We start from the raw sequence: 11554 nt of genomic DNA on the forward strand, positions 1-11554 counted from the left end.
GCTCTGCATCACAGGAACTGAAGCTGAACAGCATCTTCCATCTTAGTGCTCTGTGTAATTCCATATTCTTAAACCTAAAGTTCTAAATTTTATTTTTGTTTTAGGGCATAATTTATATAAATATTAACCATCACCATAAACTTAAAAGTCTATAAATTTGATGTATATCTCTTCTTTGCTTCATTTAAGTAATCTGGTTTATAATTTTGCTAAGATTCAATCATGTTTTCCTGTTTAAATTTTTTTATCACATTTCTATTTATTTAGTCTCTCTTCTCTCTCTCTCCTCTCTCTCTCTCTCCCTCCCTCCCTCCCTCCCCCGTCTCCCCTCCCCTTCTCTCTCTTCTCTCTCTCCCTCCCCTCCCCTCCACCCTCCCCCCCCTCTCTCTCTCTGTCAATGACACTCTCCTGGAGATTAGAAGAAAATTTGCAGGAGTCTGTTCTCTTTTTCCACAATATAAGCCCCAAGGGACTAACCTCAGGATATCAAGACTGCAGTAAGTTCTGTCGCCCATGGAGCCATCATAACAGCCTGAATTTAACTGTTTAGAGTGTTGCCAGATTTTTTTTTTTAACTGTTTGAAAACCTCACTTATTGCTAGGCATGTTTGGCACATGCCTATAATCATAGCACTTGGCAGACACATCCAGGAAGGCCGGGAGTTCAAAGCTATCCTTTGTTAGGTGGCAACTTCAAGGTCAGCCTGAGCTGCACAAGATCTTGTTTCTCAAAAAAAAAAAAAACTCGTGTTAATGTTGGCATGTGGAACAAAAAAAGAATGTAGAACAAAATAAGCACAAATATATAGAGTTGATGAGCATCCTAAATATGGATTGAAGTGCAAAAACTCCAGCCTACATCTGATTATTAAAGCTACATACAGAAAACTGCATTAATGTTCAAAATAACTAGAAGAGGGGACTTTAAATATTCTCATCACAAAGACATGATATATATATATAAGGTAATACATATGCTAAACACTGGATTTAGTTAATACAATTAAAATATGCTTCTACCAAAATATTACACCTAACCCACAAATTCTAAGAACACAAGTTGTTTGTTTGTTTTTGACACAAAGGAAAATGGCAGAAATTGGCTTTTTTCTTAATGTGTAAATTTTTAATGGCAGAATTTTATCTGGGGGGTTTAATCAGATACTCTTCAAACTTTTTCAAATGACCCTCCCTACTTCTACCCTATGACCTGATATGGAAATATCATTTCAGGGCCACTGTGTGTAGCCTCTCTGTGAGCATGCTTGGCAAATGTTTTACAGTTGAGCTGTATGCCTAGCCCAATTTTGAGTTGTGAACACACATAATACAAGGCATCTCTCTGGATACATGTAGAAAAGGGGTACTGTAGTTTGAATATTATTGTTATGATCGGGACCTCAACCTTCTAAGTATAATTTGGTAGCCAAGGAATCTCCATTTGGCTACGACCATCTTTATTACTTGTCACTTGAAAGAGCGAGCCAAATGCTTACATCATTAGACCTTTTCACGCTTAGAGGTGCTTGGGCTTGTTGGGCTCTTACTTTGTAATTGTTGTTTATGTTTCTTGCTTGTTATGATTCTTTGTATTCATTTGCATTCACAGACTCTGTTTAGCCTGCAAATGCTTTGAAGCTAAAGGTTCAGACTGCTTCAGTGTAACACCTACGTGTATGAAACAGTGAAGGATGATGGGAAATGAAATGGCACTAATATCATTTCCCTGTATGATCTTTACTTACCTATTAGAAACTCTACTAGTCAAAAAGAAATACACATACATTCCTTACACGTGAGTGAAATAGTTTGCTTTTTTGGCTGTTTGTTTTTTAGCAGTCAATAATTTGTTTACCACACAGAGAAATCCAACAAGTGCTACATACTAATCATTTCTGGGGAAAAAAATCACTTTATTATCTTTGAATTTCCCACAAATTAATGTCAGTGAAATGGATTTATACGCAAAGGTCACAAGACATATAAGAAAAGTAATCAGCCTGGCGGCAGTGGCACACGCCTTTAATCTCGGCACTTGGGAGGCAGAGCCAGGTGATCTCTGAGTTCAAGGCCAGCCTGGGCTACAGAGTGAGATCCAGGACAGGTACCAAAACTACACAGAGAAACCCTGTCTCGAAAAAAAAAATCAGAATGAGTGGCAATAAAATAAAGATTTATGCTTCAAAAATGCTAATTAACTATGATCTGTTACAGTAACTAAAAAATAAAATCCAAAGTAAAAGACCAACTAAAATGGCTGTGGATACAGGAACATTAGTAAGGGAACAATAGATCCACTGAAGTTGGGAACTCCCTAAGAACAATGTGAGTTGGGTGTGAAGAAAATGTCCAACCTGAGCATGGGGGTGTGAAGAGGTGAGAAGATAAGATCAAGAGATATGAATCACGTGTGGATAGCTATTCCCAGTCTCTGAGTGACCGGGAAAGAATGCAGTGGAGACAGGAGGTGAAGGAAAAATAGCTGATAACGTTCTAAGATGGATTTAAGACATAACTCCAAGGCAGGGAGTTCTGACATCATATATATATGGAACACCTGGAAAAAAGGATAAAGTATACATTCATATGTATGTGTGTGTGTGCACATTTATAAGACACATGAAAGCAAGCCAATATGTACTACACCAGAGAGGGGAAAATTATTGAGAAACAAATAACTAAAGGATTATTAACGGCAATAATGAGACTGAAGACAGTGAGATATCTTCAAAGTGCTAAGCAAAAATTGCTGACAACCTATGATATTATGTCCAGAAAATTATATTTTCAGAACAAAGTGAGAATTCAAAGATTTGTGAATGAGCAAGAGCTATCTCTTTTTAAATCTTTTGTAGTTGAGCATCTGAAGCCCACTTGCCGAGAAAAACAAGTAAGCCCACAGTCAGAGGAAGAGGATGCTGAGAAAGAATTGAACAGATACATCAACAAACATTTGGGTTGATATAGAGATCTGATCTGTAAAGAATAAAAATGATTAGGATGAAATACATTGGGTTCATAAAGGACATAATTGAAATACTACCCCATAGCATACAAGTCAAGAGGAGCAGGGACAGAGTTAAACTGTTCTGCTTTCATTGTTTCAAGAAGGCTAGATATTCATTTTAAATGTCCTTGAGCAAAATACTGAGAGTAAGATTGCAGCAAAACCTTCCCATAAGATCATTGCAATGTGAAGCTGAGTAAATATTTACTTAAACCCTCAATAATCATCTGAAAGTCTCCATTGGCAACACACACACACACACACACACACACACACACACACACACACACACACACACACACACCATAAGCTGTTTAGCTGGTACATGATGAAGATGAGATTCGAACTCAGTTAGCCTAACTCTAGAGAACAGTACGTGACCTATATGTTCTTTGTCCCCTAAGAGGGGAAGGGAAGATGAAATCGATAAACACATTAACAGGTGCTCCTCTGTGGTGAGAATGCCTTAAGTCCAGGGATTAATATGCCAAATCAAAATAAAGTACAAAAAGTAAAGACAAACAAAACTCATCAAACCAATAGTCAGTCCTTTACACTATTCAAAAAGGAAGCTGCTATAAATACAAAAATAGAAAGTATAAGATTGAGAGGAAACCACTCAAACACGTAAATAATCTCAGTACAAATGCCCTAAACCTTCCAGCTAAAAGGCAAAGTCTCATTTGCAAATACATAACTGTACTACCGGCAATTAAAGACCACAGAACGTATATGACACATCACTTATCAAGTAATGAAATGAAGGTAGGCAGGCTGCATTGATGTGACAAGCTGTGCTGGCTGATCTTATGTCAACTTGACACAAACTAGAGTTATCCGAAAGGAAGAAAACTCATTTGAGGAAATGCCTCCATGAGATCCAGCTGTAAGGCATTTTCTTAATTAGTGATCCTCAGGGACAGGCCCAGCCCATTGTGGGTGATGCCATCCCTGGGCTGGTGGTCCTGGGTTCTATAAGAAAGCAGGCTGAGCAAGCCATGAGGAGCAAGCCAGTAAGCAGCTCCCCTTCATGGCCTCTGCATCAGCTCCTGCCTCCAGGCTCCTGCCCCATTTGAGTTCCTGTCCTGATTTCCTTCCATGATGGACTATGATGTGGAAGTGTAAGGCAAATAAACCCTTTCCTCTCCAGCTTGTTTTTGGTCATGGTTTTATGACAACAATAGAAACCCTGACTAGGACACAGTCAAGGAACAGATCATCGTGAAGAAAGCTGTCCAAGTGTAATTATGAAGTCAACAAGAAGCATGCAGTCCAGCATCATGGAGGGAATGAGTTTCAACATCCATGCAGATATTGGCAGATATCTCTCTCTCTCTCTCTCTCTCTCTCTCTCTCTCTCTCTCTCTCTCTCTCTCTCGTGTGTACACATGCATGTATTATATATGTATACATATATGCCATGTTTATGTATGTATATATATGTGTATACATGTCTATGTGAGTATATGGCATTTGCAACTAGAGATACAAATTCTTGTCAGAATCACAGAAAACAGTCACACATCCATCATGTCTTAACAGGTTTCAAAGACTGTACCTCTGTACCAGGGGCTGACAGACTTCTGGCAGAAGCTGCGTAGTGAATACCTCTACTGTGTAGGTCAGTGGTTTCTGCTGCCTGCCCCTACATAGATCAAAAGTGGCCACACACAATACATAGGAATGACCATAGCTGTGTTACAGTGAAACTTTATTTGTACCCATGAACTAGAACTTTCTACAATTCCCATACACCTTATCTTCTGGGATTCCCATCCATTCAGAATGGGCCAAGCATGTTTAACTTGCCAACTACAGAGAAAAAAATGGCACACTGGGTTTAGTCCACATGCAGTAATAATTCACCGACCTCTGGTCCCGACTCATCTATACTTCCAAGGAAGTAGAGTTGGGAAGCAATAGCCAACTAATTTTTCTTTTAAAGATTTGTGTTTAGAAGTAAATTTAAAAGATATCACATTCCTAAAGATTAACTTAAAGCAAAGAGATTTTATTTCCAAATAACTCATGGATCACAGAAGAAATCATAAGGAAACTTTAAAAATACTTAGAATTAGCCTGTTGTGCTAGAGTATACCATTAATCCCAGCACTCGGAAGGTGAAGACATGTGAATCTCCATAAATTTGAGGAAAGTCTAGTCTACATAGTCAGTTCTAGGTCAACCAGTGAGATCCTCAACATGGTTAACAACCTGTCAAAAAATAATAATTTAGAACCACACAGGAGAGAAATGCATGTTAGTATTTTCAGATAATTCAATCTTCTATTATAGTGAACATGAAGAAGCAACCGCTACATATGTTCAGCTATATATGTTACAATATAAATCAGGGGGAAATGGCACAGATTGTGGACACTGAAACACCCTTTTCACAGGGTAGAAATGAGCAAAGGTAAAGATTACGAGCATTGAGCTCTGTTAATAAGTTGGTAAACAGAAGGGTATCGCAAAGCTCAAGACAATGGTTACTTCTGTGAGCTAAGTGATTGGGATAGGGAGACCAATGAAGTGAACTGTGATAGTCTATATGGAGCTGCAGTTGTGTCTGTCCCAATTACCAGCGTGGCCTCTCCAGGAAACCCTTGTAAAACTGCATGCAGTTGGGGCACCTTGATGCTGGGAAACAAGAGAGAGGGAAAGGACGGGAGCCAGGGGCAGAAGGACTAGACAAGTATAGCTCTAATTAGTGGTAAGAGTGATCCAGTCAGGCCATCCTACTTTCTGGGACTCCAGTCCTCCAAAGGTCTCTCTGAATGTTACCCATGACCTTGAAACAGCTCATGAGTGCTCCAGACAAAGTACTGCTTTCCCAACAGGGCCACCGGGAACCTGCTTCTAATTTGAAATGTGAGCTTCTTTTCTAATGACAAGAATTGCTCCTGGAAATTGTCATGTTTCTATGTCATTGTGGGAAATTTAACTTTTGAATCTGAGAGTTATTGATCCACATGCTAGCAACACCTGAATGTTTCTTAAAATATGAGACATCACACTGCCAGGGGCCCCCGCAAATAGACCTAGCTACACAACCGTCTCCTGTATGCAGAGGGTCTAGCATGCAGGTTTCCACAGCTGTCAATCTAAAGTTTGTGAATTCCTTTGAGCTTGGTTCAGTTGTCTCTGTAGATTTCCCCATCATTATCTTGACACACACACACACACACACACACACACACACACACACACACACACACACACACACCAGCTCATGTAATCCCTCTATGATGACAGGGTGTACATCAAGGTATCAAGGTAGGCCAGTTCAGGCACCCTCACAACTGTTGCTAGTAGTCTAATCTGGAGTCATCCTTGTAGATTCCTGGGAATTTCCCCAGCACCAGGTTTCTCCCTTACCCATAGAGGTAATGGAATCCAGAAAGCCAGCTCATGCACAGGGAAGCAATCTAGATGTCCCTCCACCAAAGAATGGATAAAGAAAATGTGGTACATATACAAAATGGAGCATATATGTACACATAGATTTCCCTCTATCAAGATATCTTGTTCATTGTTCTCCCACTCCATCCCTCCCCCAGCTAGACCATCCCGTTCCCCTATGTTCTCACCCCCATCCCCATCCTCTGTTGCTCCCCTCATCCCCAGTTTACTCATCAGTATCTCCTCTGTTTCCCCTTCCCAAGGTGATCCATACATCCCTCTTAGGGTCCTCCTTGTTTCCTAGCTTCTGTGGAGCTATGGATTGTAGTCTGATTATCCTTTGCTTTACATCTAGTATCCACTTATGAGTCAGTACATACTGTGTTTGTCTTCCTGAGTCTGAGTTACTTCACTCAGGATATTTTCTAGTTCTATCCATTTGCCTGCAAATTTCATGATGTCATTGTTTTTTACAGCTGAGTAAATATGTATATGTACCACATTTTCTGTATCCATTGTTCAGTAGAGGGGCATCTAGGTTGCTTCCCTGGTACAAGAGCCAGCTTTCTGGATCCCATTACCTATGATCGGACACCTTGCTCACCCCTGATAAAGCAGGGAGGGGCTTGGTCCTGTCTCAACTGAATGTACCAGGCTTAGCTGTCCGCCCATGGGAGAACTTACCCTGTTGGAGGAGGGGAGGAGCACTTTGGAGGGGGAAGGTCGGGGGAGCGAGAGGAGGGATGAGAGGGGGATCTGTGGTTGATATGTAAAATGAATTTAAAAAATTAAAAAAAAAAGAATTTAGGATGTTAAAAAAAAGAGAGACATCCTTTGTTTTCTTTTTCGATAACAGTACTGTGTCTTCCACCGAACAGCAAAACTGCCATTTGAAAACACCTCTTTGCTCAGTTTAGTTTGCTCTCTATTGCTGTGATAAACACCGTGACCAATGGGAATATGGCGAGGAAAGGGTTCCTTTGCTTACATATCCCTGGTCTCAGTCAATCGCTGAGGGAAGTCAGGGTAGGAACTCAGGGCAGGAACTGAAGCAGAACCATGGAGGAACACTGCCTACTGCCCTCCTCTCCAGGTTCAAGATCAGCTGTCTTTCCTGTGCTGCCCAGGACCACCTACCCAAGGGTGGCACCACCAACAATGGCCTGAGTCCTCCCATAGCAACCATTAATCAGGAAAACACCCCCACAGACTTGCCTTCAAGCCAATCTAATGGAGATATTTTCTGAATTGAGGTTCCTTCTTCCCAGATGGCCCTAGCCTATGTCAAGTTGGCAAAAAACAAGCAAAACAGCAATAATAATAGAAATAGAATAGAATAATAGAAATAGAAACAATAGGAATGATGATACTGTGAGAAGGAAAAGCATCAACAGTGCTTATATTTTAAATTCCAGTATAGCATGAAAAAATGATGTTTCACACCTGCCAAGAATTATGTGGTGGTATCAATTGCTGTCTTGGATGGGAAGCAAGATATATATTGGTTAGGTGAGTAAAATCAGTTACAGTAAACTCTGTGGTATAAATTACATTATGTTAAAAAAAAAAGAACAGTTTGAGAAATAGTAGTGAAGACTGTTGACAGTGTTTTACGGAGGAAAGGGCAGCAATGAAAATAGGAGTTACTTTCACTAACACAATCAATTTTTTCAATTATGTGTTGGGGGGGAGGGTACACATGGTGCAGGTGCCCAAGGGAGTCAAAGGCAGAGCCCTGAAGCTTGAGTTATAAGCAGTTGTGAGCTGCCCAACATGCATGGATGCTAAGACTCATACTCCAGCTGGGCGTGGTGGTACACACCTTTAATCCCAGCAAGGAAGCAGAAGAAGGCAGATCTCTGAGTACAAGGCCAGCCTGGTCTACAGAGTGAGTTCTAAGACAGCCAGAGTTATGTAGAAAAACACTGTCTCAAAAAAAAACACAAAACAAAACCATAAAGAATCAAACTCCAGTCCTCTGCAAGAACAGAGCCAATCCTTAGCTTCTTAGCCACCTCTCCAGCACTAATTTTGGTTTGTTTTTAGACAGTCTAATCTGTACCAGACTCAACCTTGAATCACACCACACAACCAGGCAAAGATGACCTTGAACTCGTGACCTGCCTGCCCCAACCTTGTAAATGCTGGGGTTAGGGACCTGTGTCACTCTCCCGATTCATACAGTTCTGAGAACTGAACCCAGCCTTTCATTCATGCTTAGCTAGCACTCTAGCAATTGAAATGTATCCCCAGGCCCTCGGTTAATTTGTTTCTTCAGTGTTCGAATTTTCAGCTCTGAATCTATACAACGTTTTGTAGCAGAGAAAAGTTAACATCATATTTTATTAACCTCTGTGACTTGAGTTTCTAAATTTTTTACTGTTGTCAAGGTTTAAAATTTCATTCCATCAACTTTTTTTTTAATGTTCATCTCTAATGTCTAAAGATGGCATTATGGGTTTTGTTTTGTTTGTTTGTTTGTTTTGTTTTTGTAGCTTTAGCTTGAATGGGTTTGTTTTGTTTTGTTTATTGTTTGTTTTGTTTTTGTAGCTTTAGGCTTGCTGCGATAGAATGATCTTTGGGCTATTTAATAATTCCCTTGGGTACACTCATTGGTATTGCAAACACAGACTCTGTTTCCTGTAGTTAGCACTCCAACTTTCTTCCTCCTTCACTTCAGAACCCTGAAGGGGCAGAAGACAAAACAAATCCCTATTACAAGCTGGGATGGTGGTAAAATACAAAGCTACATCTCTACATTGATACCTCATTCAGAAACCCCTTCACAACTTTAAAGATAATCTTTCTGCTCATGATGTCAATACCCAGATTTTGGTGGGGGTAAAACCAAATCTGTCCTCCAGTCTCCGTTTACAGCTAGTGTAAAAGGGCTCAAACACCAGGCAGGGGAGAGGAAGAGGAAGAGGAAGGGGAAGGAGAGGGAGAGGGGGACTGAGATGGAAAGGAAGAGAGAGAAGGAGTGGGAGATGGAGAAGAGAGAGAAGGGCAAGGAGGAGGGGGAGAGATGGGGGAGGGGAGAGTAAGAGGGAGGGAGGGGAGAGAAGGGGGAGAAGGAGCAAGGAGAGGGAGGGAGGATAGCAAGATGGATAGAGAAAGGCAGAGAGAGAAGGGGGCATCTTCATACTGAGAGTGCTTTTGACTTTCCAAACACACTAAACACCTCCCATCTACAGAATACACATTTTCACAATGCATTCAAAGCGATGCCCACACTTCCTTATCTTATGAAACACAAGGAGTCTTATTGTATTCATCATAATTATGAACGTTCTTGATGTACACAAATTCTCATCCAAAACACCAGATGCTTGAGATTTTGTACAAGGTGACACCAGGTCTTCTTCACACCCCAGCAGGGTCTGTAATTAACACGTTATTTCCACAGCAGAACATAGTCACACAAATGAGGAGTCCATAAGCCACCTCACATCAGTTCAGATCAAACGTGTTGACAAACAAGTGAGAGTCACATTAGGCTTTGCCACTGAGTGGAATTTAAAAACAAATGAAACAACAACTTGCAAAAGTACATGTAGAGGAGACTGAGAGGTGGCTCAGTGGTTAAGAGCCCTTGCTGCTCTTGCGGGGGACCCAGGTTAAATTCCTAGCATCCACAAGGCAGCTCCCAACCATCTGTAACACCAGTTCCAGGATATCCAACGCCCTCTTCTGGTCTCAAGGGGCACTGCACACCTGTGGTGGACTTACACACTTGCGTAGCTTTCCAGTAGTTACCAAGTTCACGGTCTGGGTCTTACAGACCCCAGATGGCTGACGTTTTGTATCCTTAAAATGTGTGTATCGCAGAGTCCTTCTGCCTTCCCCGTTAGTCAGGCATCCTTCTGTCTATTTTGTCATGACTTCATCTTCATCTGCCACATTTCTTTCCCTAACAATTGACTGCTTTCACTGTCTGATACGGCACAATTCTTGATAGTCATCTATGAAACACATTATATCAGCACCAGGCCATCTCCCTCGCATTTGTGATAACACCTACTGGAGTGGCTTGGGACACTTTCTGTTTGTTGGTGATGTTTCTCACCTGAATTCTCAATTTTTGAGAATGTTATCTTCAAAAAGAGTAAGTCCAACTCCCTGCTGTCCTTTCCAGGGAGGACATTTTATGAAGCTGTGTTATTTTAATATATGCACAGGTGACATTTCTGTCACATGAAAAAGAGTTAAAGTCTAAAGTTTATTTGGTGTTAAGCAAAAATAATAGACAATGACAATAAAAAGGCATTTGTGAAAAGTGCCGAATGAGGCTGATATTTGCACACCATCTCAGTCGGTTGCCAGTATTTTTCTCCTCTGCTAGGCTGGCAAATCCTCCTGCGCATTGCCCCCACAGCATTTATCCTCACTTATTAAAATCTCAGCAAGGGCCTTCCCACAGCTCCAACATCTAAGTCCTTCAATGTGTCTGCCCACAGGTCACACATAGCCCCACTATACCCGAGAGATGTGGAGAGTTGCAGAGGGTTATGCCTGGAAGTCAACACAGGGGGTATGCCTGTTCAAGGCCCAAGATAAACAGCCGTAGCTGGTACTAAGTGCTAGTTCAAGAAAGACAACTGAAGTCCTTCTCCAGAACACAGAACAGTGGGAGCCCAGGAATCCATCTGGTGACTCAAGTATTTTCTTGTCTTAAAGGCTTCTGACTCACCCATTCAACAAAGGTCCAGGCACCTGCCAAGTGCAGGGATAGACCCTGGGGACATGAAAAAGAGAACAAGCTGATCCTCATCCACCCTGAAGGCTTGAGTTTAGCAGTTAGACATAATCACTAACAGCCATACCCAATGCTGTACGGGCTCAATGTGCTACCTAAGCACTGAAAATTGCGTTCCCGATTCCACTCTGCAAAATCGAGTGTGACCTCACAAGAATCTCACTCTGCTGTGAATGCTTTCCCACCTCTGTAGTGCCCCTCGAGGATTCCAGCACTTACCACCACAGCACCATAGCCTCGACTGTTCCCTTGTCTTGAAACCCCTTCCTTCAGAAACCCCCACTGCTGCCACCTCGCTTCATTCAGGGCTCCACTCAGATTCTACTTCCTCTGCTCAACCACACTATTTATGTGGCATTCCCACCCCACTTACACACACACACACACCA

The sequence above is a fragment of the Peromyscus maniculatus genome, chromosome 3, assembly GCF_049852395.1.
Source record: "Peromyscus maniculatus bairdii isolate BWxNUB_F1_BW_parent chromosome 3, HU_Pman_BW_mat_3.1, whole genome shotgun sequence".
Classification (NCBI taxonomy): domain Eukaryota; kingdom Metazoa; phylum Chordata; class Mammalia; order Rodentia; family Cricetidae; genus Peromyscus; species Peromyscus maniculatus.